At 49.1% G+C, this 12,152-nt stretch overlaps 1 protein-coding gene and 1 long non-coding RNA gene across 6 annotated transcripts in view; one reads left to right on the top strand and one right to left on the bottom strand.

The window, feature by feature from the left end:
- LPP (LIM domain containing preferred translocation partner in lipoma) overlaps positions 1-11,052 on the bottom strand; it is a 319,465-nt gene extending 308,413 nt beyond the window's left edge. For 4 of the 5 annotated variants that reach the window (XR_001874025.1, XM_017810598.1, XM_017810605.1 and 1 more), the window contains exon 1: positions 10,576-10,625. The gene's annotated coding sequence lies outside the window, so the exon portion shown is untranslated. Of the gene's footprint in view, positions 1-10,575; positions 10,626-10,957 lie in introns of those variants that run through there. The other variant, XM_017810600.1, reaches the window with a different exon arrangement.
- On the top strand, positions 11,039-11,854 carry LOC108495195. Its single transcript, XR_001874026.1, has 2 exons — positions 11,039-11,133; positions 11,441-11,854. It is a non-coding gene; the product is annotated as an uncharacterized LOC108495195 (long non-coding RNA).
- Positions 11,855-12,152: the final 298 nt, after the last annotated feature.

Here is a 12,152-nt window from a genome sequence, read left to right as displayed (position 1 = left end):
TGGGCAAGTGCAGCTCCACCAGGAGCCCCCATGTCGGGGTTGCCCTCTGAAGTAGAAACCCACCTTCCCTCAAGCCTCCATCCCACTCTCTGGAGCCCTACCAGGGCTGCAGATCACACTCACAGTCCACAGATCTCCAGCAGGCTCCCAAACACCAAGCTGCAGCAGATCAGCCACCCAAATTCCTTGTGGCAAGGGACTTCGCATCAAGTTTCACATTCCACTTGGGTGTCCCTCCCTCACCCAGAGGCCTCCTGTGAGTGAGGGCTGAGGAATGAGACAGTGAGTATGCACAGCTCAAAAACCACAGTGACAAACAGCCATGAGGGAGATGAAGTCCCCAGGAAGGATGGGGAAGAGCCCAAGTAGGTTTCAGATCAAACTGCGTATGTTTGTTAAAGGGATTATAGGTGGCAATGGCTTGCGGTGGCAGGGCCACAGGAGCTGTACGTTCCCATGACCCAGAACTGCTTTGCACCAAGTTGCAAGTCCTAAATATACAGCTTTGGTCTGCCAGAAGCTACTGCTCCCCTTCCCTCCACAGACACATTTCAATACTTATCAGATCTTCATCTTAGTCACTTCTGCTAACAAACAATTTTTACATCCTTTTCATCTTCCCTCATCAGCAGTCACTGTGTCCCCAAGTCAATCATTCTGCTTTTCTCTTCCCATTCTCCATTTTATTTCATCTCCCAGGGCAGGACCTCCTCAGACCCAGATGTCACTCCATGGGTACAGCCTGTGCTCTCTGCTTGGGTTCACAGGACTTTGATGCACACAGTTTGCCACTCATTACTCTCCTCTGAGTAGCAAAACAAGTGGCAGGCTCAGCCCAAGATGCTACTGGTAAAATTTAGAGATATGGACAACCAAGAAAACGTTGGCTATGGGATAAGGAACCAAAATGAAGGACAAAAGGAACCCTGGAGTATACCAATACCATACCCAGAATTACTCATGTCTTTCATTACACAGATAGGCCTTGTCTTTCTGGAGATCAAGAGCATCTGGAATCACTTTCATTACATATCAGGTAGAATTTGCACAACCAAAACAAGCAAAAAATACTCCAACTCTAGCAGGTGCATCTACTAAGAGAGTTGAAACTAAACCAGATGAGCCAATGTGTGACTTCTAATAATATACACAGCTACCTTTGTACATCCAGCTGCACCCATGAAGTGGCCACACCCTAATCAAGTCACCTGAGATATAAGAAATTTATCCAGAGCTGCTGCTTGTGCCTCACTGCACTCCACCTTCAAGGGATGGGGAACAGCCAACACAGACAGACAACTGCCCTGAAGCCAACAAAGTTGGACTAGATTGCTTTTGCTTGGACTTCTTGCACATGACAGCATGACCTAAGACCTAAAACACCACCTCAGGTGTGCAGATGAATACAGATTGAAGGCTTGGGCTATGGCATCCAGGGAAGCAGTGTGGTGTGGATATGCGTACAACAGCCCAGCAAGCGGCCTAGAGAGGGTAGGGGCTACCAACACAGACGATCATTGTAACACCCAAGAGCACGTACCCTCTCTATGCCATCCCAGGGTAGAGTACAGCAAGGCAATCACCCAGCAGTGCAAAGGTGAGGTGATGCCAACCCATCTGCCCTGCATCCTCAGAGACATTTGATACCTACCTGTAGAAACAGTGCCCACAACACACTGCATGTAAGTTGTGTGTCCAGTGAGGGCATGGGAGCCAACTTCATCCAGAGTGACTTAAAAATGAACAACCCATACAGGAATCCTTGTATGTAGTAAGGAAAAGAGCTCTGCTCTAGTAGCTCCTTCTCTCATGCTACAATATAGTCCTCAAAAATTTCTTTTCCTAAACTAACTTCCCCAGCCTCCACACACCCCAAGTTCACAGCTCTCCCACGCAACAGAGCAAAACACACTGTGCCAAGCCACGGAAGGAGGCGTGCAGGCACTCTGCGAGCTGCCATCCTTTCACCCAGACACTTTGAGTACCTGGGTGGGCAGAGTGCCTTAGAAAGACATGCTCATTTATATTGTTTTAAGTTCACCTCCTGCTCTGGCCTCAATCCCAAACCTCAGATGCAGAGAAAGACACTCAAAGAGGCATTACATTCCAAGTACCCCACACTCATTCCTGCAGCAACACAGAGGTCCAAAACATCACTGCTAACTTCCAAAATATGCTTCTAACCCACAGTTCATCACTTAATGCCACTGTTAAAAGCTTGCAAATGTCTGCACCACTCACGTTATGATCTGCTGCACTGTATGAGGCTGACTCTTCATTGTAGCAAGGCTACGGTCACACTACATGCTACAGCAGAAAATAAGTCAGACATCTCCTTAGGTAACTTTAACCCTTCTGCTCTTCAGTTGTTCCCCACCTGTCTGCCTTGAGGGCAAATCAGGATTTGGGTACAGGACAGTGCTAAAACACTTGCTTATCTTCAGGCACACAAGTAGCTGCAGAGTTCAGCTGGATTACTCATACACTTGAATTTCAAACTTACTATGCAGAAGATTCACCAAGACCTCCTTAAATGGCAAAGATGCAATGCCGTGTTTTCCAAGCTCAGCTCTGTGCATCCCAAAGAACTCGCAAAAGAAATGGATTCTCTGAGAAAGCACCGAAGTGGAACTGTTCTAGAGAAGGCATAATTCTCATTCTCCCAAAAAACAGCCTGCAGGATCAGAAGTGATAGAGAAGGACCACAGCTTTAAGAGAAGCTTAAACTACCCTAAAAAATGTCAGTCATACTGTACCAGGGAAACAAGCCACTGAGGAAGTGTCAAGCAGATGATGTGAAGTCTCCATTACTTCTACTCCTTGAAATATGTTTTTATACATAAATACCACCTGGACCTTAGCCATCTTTGTGGCTCATTTTTGGACCTGCTCACCACCACATTTCAGCTTCAACAGCATTAAGCTGATCTAGCCTCCAAATGCCAGAGGCAAAGACCAGCTTTCACACTAATCAAGGCATTTCAATACTCATGTAAGATAAGTATAGTTCTTGCCCCTTAGTAAAGGATAATGATGATAACGCATAAGAGGCAGGTACAAGTGGAAAAGATGGAGGAGATGGACTGTAAAGATAGGCATCACTGCAGTGAACAGTTCAGACTAATCTCCAGAGTTGAGCACTAAGAACGCTAACTTCAGTCTGTAATTACAAACAATTCTTTCCAATAATCTCTCTGCTTTATTATCAGTTATGACTGCAAACTTAAGAGAACAACCCTGACCTAAATGGGGTTTTTTCTCCATGACTGCAGTGTTAGGGGTGACGTGTGACAACTAGTTTCACTCCTCTCCAAGTCTCTGTGTCCCATCAGTAAATTAGTAATAATTTTCCTTCACCTTGGGAAGGCACTACAAAAATCACTCCTGCAACTTGCAAAGTACTCCAATAAAAGATCAAAGAGCACTCGAGAAAAATACAAAGGAAATTAATAATTCTGCATTCCATCTCGAGTTCGAATAGTATGTGGTAAATAAGGCTTAGGGCCCCACAGTGCACAAAAAGAAAAGTAACTGAATAGCTGCTCATTAAGTATCACCTTCCACTCTGGACACAAAGAGTAGGTGCTCTGGCAATCAATTGTCTATATCATAATATCTGCTTGCAGGTGAAGCTGAAATTAAGGTTTCATCAACCACCTTCATTCTAGCATTTCGTAGCTCTGGAGCACTTGGACTTTGCAACTTTAACACCATTCTTTTAACAAAGTTCAGTGAATGCAATGAACTACAGGTCTGCCATGTGGCTGCCACAACCACTATCCATTTTTCTAGGGAAATCCAGATTAAAGACTTGTCTTGCCCACAGTAATGGCTTGAGCTATCTCTCAAGATTTGCCCAAACCCATGGAAGGCAAATTAAGTCTCTACCTCAAACAATGAGATGCGTTAAATCCAAGCCAGCTGATGTCCTTCAGCGCTGAGCTTGAACAGGAACGTCACTGACACCCAGGCGAGTGAGGCATTGACGATGCAGCAGCTGGAGCTACAACCACTTATCAGCTGCTAATTCAATCACTCTCACAACCCAGTCTCTGCTGCCTGCACTGTCTGGGAGACTCCTTGCTTTCATACAAGCTTACCTCACTAAGTGGAGTAATTCAAATCTGTTAAAGTGAGGTAATAAACTACTGAAACAGAGAACTCCTTAGGGTAAGTGCACACAGTGTATTGAAGATGAACATGCACATTACCAAGATAGAAACCACCTCAGCTGGGGTACAATGAACACAGCAACTGCAGTAGAACCACCTGTAAGTCACCTGTAACAACATCCCAACATTTCTCTTTCAAAACGCAAACCTCACCAACCTGAGTTCCATGCAGCTCTTTCCATCACTGAAAGAGCCCTACAGGAGATATCTTAAATTTGCTCTGTTGTGTTTAACAAAGGTTTGGAGCTGGACCACTTCTACCCCACCACGCAGTGCAACACTACCCACCCCATCGGGCTCCACAAACCCTTCTTCAAGGCCTGTGGCACAACCTGTCAGCCTCCTCCACCCCACCTGCCTTTGCCCAGCTGTCTGGGCTGGTCCCACAATAAAGGAGTTGGGTCCTCGCTCCTCAGCAGCATTTCAGCCCCCAGCCACAAGGCAATGCACAGGCTCTCCAGCTGAGGAGAGATCAGGAGCAGGGGGAGAAGAGACAACTGCAGCTCCCCACAATGAGATCAACTGTCCAAAAAAAAAAAAAAAGGTAGTCAGGGGGGGAGTTACAAATTGATGCATAAACAAGGTCTGACTGTGCAATTCAGAGCTAACAGGACAGTTTACTAAATGTTAATTAAATCCTTAGCGCCTGTTACTCCAGTAGTGATCAACTTATTTTTAAATTAAATAAGCAATAAATGCTTAGATGAACTTCTATTAAATTTCATCCAGTGAATGAAGTATGTGGGGCTTTTAATAGACATTAAACAGCACAGTTATGGCAAGTTAGTAGATACTTTATTACCTAAAGATAATGGCCATATTTAATCTCGACTAAGTATTCCACTGGCTGCACAATCATCCAGGACTTGACAGAAGTTTGCCTGCCTTGTGGCATCACTGAGCAGAGGGAGCACGGGGAGGAAGGCAGCCCAGTGCTGAATAGCACCTACTTAGAGGATGTTTATGTTCATAAACCCACTTAGGCACAAAACAGGATCTCTCCCAGACAGATCTGGAAACCCCAAGGAGGGCTGATGGACTATTACCCAGAAACAAAGCTGGCATAAGCCAGAGACCCTCAAGCATCCCAACTCCCCACAAACCAAACTAAGTAATTTATGGGTTTGCTGAGGAATCATTGTATTATGGGGTTCCCTTATGGCATCAAGGGCAACAGAAAACATCCTAACAGCCTGCAACACTCAAAAGCTTATAACTTTGTCTAAGAAAAGTTTATCAGCAGCCTGCAACTCCAACGATGTTTGTTTTCCTTCCCTGAGCGTATTGTGATAGTTCGAGAGTGCTTCTGACTCACACGTGTGTCACTGTCACCCACAGATCCCAACAACAGATACTGACAGTCTAAAATGACAGAGACTTGCTGACAGTGACTTAAAAATTATCATTTTCATGCCAGCTCTTGCAGTTGCTCAGAACCTGATCAAAACCAGCTTTTGGAGATTAAATCAGAATCTCCACTGAGTTGTCTCTACCAATAACCTTAATTGCAACGATTAAGTGTGGGTAGTGGCTTTTGGTTTTTTGCACGTTTGGACTGGAAACATCACCAGCCCTACCTGGCCAGCCATGCCCAGAAGCAGAATGAATGAAAAGAGCCAACCCTACACTCCGCTAAACTTCACTTTGTAGGCAGGCACAAGCTCTCAAAAGCTTTTACATTTTGTGGGGATTTTTTCTGGTCTGTGGTTTTCGGTTTGATTTGCTGTTTTCTTTTCTCTGTTTGTTTCTATTTTACAAAACAAAGAGCTCTCTAAATCAAAAAGAGGAAAACACAGAGCTCTTCAAACTTTACTGATGCTGTCCTCCAGCATCCCAATGCACACATGGAAGCCAATCACAAGACCTTCCCTCCAATCCTTCCTCTGGAACCCTTGTTTGTAATTTCGAGCTCTGTATTTTCCTACCTATAACCCACGCTCTTTAAAGGTACTGTTCCTTGTGAATCTGTCCATCAGAGAACCCACATCCTTCAGTAAGTTATGGTTTCCATCTCCTTTGTTCCTGCCCACTTTGTTCTGGCTGCAGTTCCAGTAAGCTCTCTAGCTTTTAGCAGAATTACCCTGCTACGAGAGAGAGAGCAAAGGGAGATGATGAAGCCAGCGGGGTGAAAAGGCAGAGGACCGAAAGCAGACAGGAGCGTCACTGTCTCACTCTGATGTGCACAGAGCAAACACAGACGCTGAATCCCAGCTTCTGGTGGGTCACGTGGACTTGGTATTCATATTGCTTCCCTGAAAGCTTCTCCTCATCAAAAAAGAAAAAATGTACCTAAAAAGCACAGACGTACCTAAAGAATCATAGAATATCCTGAGTTGGAAGGGACTCACAAGGACCATCGAGTCCTGCTCTTGGTCATTGTATATCTCTTCATCATCCTGAAGCCACCCTTAAAACCCCTCCATGCATGGCACAGGGACTTCCCTCTACCTGAATGGATCACCAGGGCTGCCACAGACCACATCAGTGCCTGGACAACCAGCCAAAAGTGAAACCCAGTATGGTCTGGTGCCAGCCAGAGCAGAGGGTACAAGTGTTGCTCAGAGTCATATCATTAGGAGGAAGGAAGAGCTCTGTGGGTCAGGCTTTCAGAGACCTGACAAGCAACAAAATACCACTGAGGATGTATTGTTCACACAACCACGATGGGCAAAGGAATAGAGAAACCACTGTAGGCACCCTGAGGGTATATGTTTCCACAGACACACAGAAACTGTCTTCTTGGAACAATTTGTCATCCACCCAAGCTACTGCTTTTCTCTAGCTACAGTCAGCAAGAGATGCTTCATGGAAACCTACACAAAACATTCTCTTCTTTCCAAATAGATGTTTATGATACAATAGGCACCACCATTAGCTGGTATAACTTTGAATGTACCTGACATTCATACAACCATCCAATCTCCTATCCAGACTTGGCTAAATTCTTGTTCTCAGCAACATCCTGCATGATAAATGCCACCATTTAGTTACACTGAAAAGCACTTAACTTTCTTAGCCACTTTCACCTTGGTTTGCATTTGTACAAAGAAACAGGCACCCCTTTTCCACAGCACTGTTTCTGTGACACCTTTTTAACATGTGTCCTCTTAATAGAAGCAGTCCCATACTGCTGGTCAAAATCTCTCAGTTTTCCAGCTCCCCACTGTTCTTATTATCCCTCTCCAAAACTGCATACACAAAGTTTCACTGATCACAAGGGCATTACTTAAGTTTTACAGTCAGACATTATACAGGTAGGACACAAGCAGTGATTTTAAAAAGGCAACAGCCAGGCTTCAAAACTGAGCAGTGTCTCCACTCTGACCATGAACCCCTGCACTGTAATTCTTACTATGAGTTATAATTAAAAATACATACTGACGATCGTATCATATGATACATGTAAAAGCACTCCAGCTCCACTGATACAGCAGCCAACACTACTGGTGCCTTGCAAAACTCACTAGTCCAGTTCTGGAGCTTCACCCCTGAATATCCTAGAGAAACAAGTGCTTTGGCAAGGGATACACAACTGAATCTGCCATTACATTATTTGAAAGCTTTAATTACACTGCACCAGTTCCTCATTCTGCCCATTACCTCACTAAGGCTGCACAGCTAAAGGTGTTACTCAGAGCAATGCAACTTTGAAATCCAATGTGCTCTGCAAATTTCCATGAGACAAGGCAGGTAAACTAACCATGATTGCCAGAATACGGGACCTGGAAATTCCTTCTGGCCTGCCAGTCTAAAGCCAGGCTTTGGCCAGTTTGTCCTGGTCTGAAGACAGCACATGACAGACAAGATCATTCAATACTTTTATCCCCTAAAGCTGGATAACTGCTCCATGAAACAGGAACAAGGGAAAAGACTCAAAGAGTGGGAACTCGCACCAAGACAGGCATGCTCACCAGCATCCTGCCCTGACATGCAGACTGATCTCCAAAGATGCTCCAAAGGTGAAAAACTCACCTCTGTGCAACAGGAATCAGAGCTTCTCACCCAGCTCTGTACCAGCGTCTCTGCCCAGCCAGTCCCAACCACACCAGGTGAGCAGGGCTTGCAAGACAGAGACATCTACACCAGGAGAAAGGCAGTACCTCTCACCAACCCGGGCACCACAGGACTGTACAGCTGCAATTCATAGCAGCTTGGGGCCGTACCTACAGACGCTTCAATAAGACACAGTTGTAGCTTCATTTTCCTGGACACATCCTCCATTTCCACCCAAGAGTTTACCCAGGCAGCACACAAGGACTGCACACAGTTGTGTGCAGGACCGTTGGCAACAAGGGACACACAAACCAACATGCCCGTGGCCACAAAATACACATGGTGGGACTGACTTCTGGGAAGCGACTCTCTTGCCCACCACAAGGCATTAGTCTACAGCCCAGAGATGCCCAAAAAGACTATGGTGACCTTCAGCAACGCGTGTGCTCCAAACAGGCCCTCTAACTGCAGGGCAGGGAAAGGAGCCTACAAGGATCAGAAGACATCTGATGGCAGGAAAGCCCCTAGCACCATTACTGATGGCAACTGAGTGCCGCCACTATCCCAGACCCAAGTGTTCCTGATATGGCAGTTTTTCTTAACAACCTACACAAGCTGACTCAGATGGAAAAAGAAAACCTGAATAAAACAATTAAAGGAAAACCACCTGTGAAACAATGGGCAACAGGACTGAAGGGCCCATTAGCAGCACCAGCATCATAATAAAGTTAGAGGAAGGATTAGATACAGAGCTAGGGGCTTAGTGCCAGGTGGCTCAATGGCCACCACCCACACAATCATCTGCAGCCCATCCTGCAGGGAAAAACCCTCCAACAAAGGCTAAACAACTGAACAGGGGAATAACAGAGCTAATAAATTCAGGAGCAATAGGAAGTGAGGTGGGCAGGGGGAGACAGAGAAGGCCAATAGAGAGAAGTTTTCAACAGTAAATCTTTATCCACAGATGTACTTATTTCCCAAGGGAAATCCCAGAGTATTATTTAGCCTTGTGTGGGCCAGTCCTGGTGCAGCAAGGGTGGGGATAATTAGAAAGTCCCTCACATCCCCAATCTGTGCTGGTGCACAGCAGGCTTGACTACACACAGGACAGGGGCCAACATTTTTCAGCATGAACACAGCCACATTATTAACATAGAGATGAAACGCTGTGTCCTGTTCCCGAGCTCTGCATGTTCCCATACCTTCCTAATACCCCATATACGCAATTACTTGGTGAGCCAGCACCTGCTGTATCACCCCGCTTCAGGGATTTCCCACTCTCTCAGATCTTGCCCCAGAAATCACTCCTGGAATGAATGAGCACAAACTCTATAGGCAAATGAGTACGTGGAAGCAAAGGAATCCTCAAATCTAGAGTATTTCCACAGACTTGACACTTCCATTTGAGATCTTGCATTTTGCATTGGGTCAAAACCACTTTGTGCAGAGGGCCAAAGGTGTTGTGGATGTGCAAGAACACATATCAGCATATTGGTAAACTTTGGTGAACCAATTGCCTAGCAAAACAGAAAGAAAACAAACAGGAAACTAACCAAACAACCACACAACTGGCCCAAAAAGCCAACTCCTACACGTGTAGAAAAAAGAAACAAACAAAAAATGAACAAAACAAAGCGGGAGGCTCCAACTCTCGTTTGTTTCACCAGCAGGGCCAAGCTGCACCTCGAGGTATAGTAGCCAGAGCAATTACGGCAGGAGTTTCTCCATCAACGCCTCCTCCGGAGCGCTGCCTGCTTCCCAAGCACAGCCCCAGGGCGCGGGGAGTGCTCCTGAACAACGGCAGGGGCAAGGTTACCCTGTTCAGAATGGGAGGGCAAGAAAAGGGGAAAGAAAAAAAAAAACTACATATATTTAAGAAAAAAAAAAAAAAGCCCTGCGTGACGTCAGGGTCTGGGAAACTTTTCCGTCCTCACCTGGCGGGCAAGACTGGGCCTCCCCCGGCGTATAAAAAGCCGCCGAGGCTTTATTCAACTTGTTACTTACGACGAGCCCCGGCCGCGGGCTGGCGGGGGCTCGGGGCGGGGCGGTGGCCCCTGCCCGGGCCAGGTGCACCTGCGGCACCGAGCCCGCCCGCCCGGGGGGACCCCGGCCCGCCCGCCGGCACCGAGGGGGAGCCGTGCGGAGGGGCCGCCCGAGCACCGGGGAGTTGCCCCTGCCCCATGCCCGGCGCTGCCCCCGCCCCGCGGCCGAGCTCGCCCCGCACCGGGCCGGCCCCCTCCGGCGGCCGCGGCGCCCCGGGCGGAGGGAGGAGCCAGGGCGGCCCCCCCGGGCGGCCGAGCAGCGCTCCCCGCCCCGGCCGGGGGCTCCAGCTGTGGCACAGCTGCCTCGGCGGGCGGAGGGGGGTGGGAAGGGGGGGAGGAAGGGGGCAAGTTATTATCTGCAACAATACCTCGGGGGAGGAGGCAGCGGAGGCGAGCGCGGCGGTGGCGGCGGGAGGAGGCGGCGGGGGGGGGGCGGGCCGGGGGCGGCACCGGGACCGCCCCCCCGGGACCGCCCCGCGCCGCCCGCCCCCGGCCGCGCCGCCGGCCCCTTCCTTCCGCCCGCCCGCCGGCCCCTTCCGCGCCCCGCGCCGCTGCCCCGCCGCGTCCCCCGGGCGGCCCCTCCCGCGCTCCCGCCCGGGTACCCCCATCCCGTGCCCGCCGCTGCCCCCCGGGCAGCCCCTCCCGCGCCCCGCCCCGCCGCATCCCTCCCTCCGCTCCTCCGGTCCCTCCGCATCCCCCGCTCCCGCATCCCTCCTGCCGCGCCCCCCCCTCCTCTCCTCCAGCCCTTACCTCCCCCCGGGTGCAGGGAAGGGGGGCCCGGCGGCCCCGAACTCGGCGGCACGGCCCCGAAACTAAAAGCGAAAGCGGCGGGCGCTGCCTCCCGCTCCGCCGGGCTGCCGCGCTCTGCCCGCGGCTGACGTCAAGGGCCCAAATTCCTGTCTTTCCCTGCAGGCAGATTTGTCCATGTAAGGGCTGGGGCCGGGGCCGGGGCCGGGGCGGCCGCACGGCGGGAGGGGGCTGCGCTGCGCCGCGGCGGAGGGGAGGCGGGGGGCAGCGGCTCCCGGTACCTGGCAGGGGAGAAAACGGGGCTGGAGGCGGCTCCGACCCTGCGAGCATCACCTTCCTGCCCTGCATCCCGGGGCCGGGGGAGCGTTAGGCCCAGAAATGCACCCTGTGCCTTGCAGGATCCAACTTTCCACAGGGAAGTTTTGTTCAGGGCTCCTGTGATTTTTTGGGTGCTTTCCAACTACCTTTCTCTCTGTTCTTCCACAGCTGGGGCGAAGGACAAGGTGAGGGGAGGTAAAAGGTGCTGGGAGTTCCAAAGGAGCTGCCTGCTCAGAGATTCAGAACAAAACCTGTCGAGAATATTAAGGAGAGGGGGAAGGGAAACTATTTTCTGATTGCTTTCTGTTTGATTGTTTTGTGGCTATTTCTAAGGACTGCAATTAAAATAATTGGGATTTTTAGTGTGATTGTTTTTATAATGGAATGTTACCCTTTAAGTAGCTGTTCAGTATCTGCATCTGCCCTGAAGAGAAGGGGAAGACAGAAGGGTTACATTGTGTTCAGGCTGTGAAGGGGAGCACTGCCAAGCCTTACTCATTTGGAAAGAGATTTCTGGATGAGTTTTTAGGCACTTTAAATGTATTTCATTTTTACAATAAAGGGCTCTGCTGTTTGCTTTCAGAAGATGTTTACAATCTTATCCCATTACCAGCTTTAATGTCCACAGACAGTCCTTGACAGCCCCAGGAGGGCAAGTCTACACGTAAGGACCCAAAAAGGACAATAAGTGCTTAAAAGACTTAAGAAGCTGGAGTAGAGAATTGTGATTCAGCCTCTCTTCACCTTCCCTGGCTGCCAAAGTCAGTGTGCTTCCAGATCAGAGACCTCGGGAGATATCACCCTGCCCTGACAAGCACCCCTTCCCTGGCAGGCCCCACAGAAGGGGAAGCACGGTATATCCCAAATTGACTCCTCAGTG

The sequence above is a fragment of the Lepidothrix coronata genome, unplaced genomic scaffold (genome assembly GCF_001604755.1).
Source record: "Lepidothrix coronata isolate B3197 unplaced genomic scaffold, Lepidothrix_coronata-1.0 Scaffold29, whole genome shotgun sequence".
Lineage (NCBI taxonomy): Eukaryota > Metazoa > Chordata > Aves > Passeriformes > Pipridae > Lepidothrix > Lepidothrix coronata.
The sequence above is the reverse complement of the archived record's forward strand: the minus strand, read 5'-3'. Positions and strand labels throughout refer to the sequence as shown.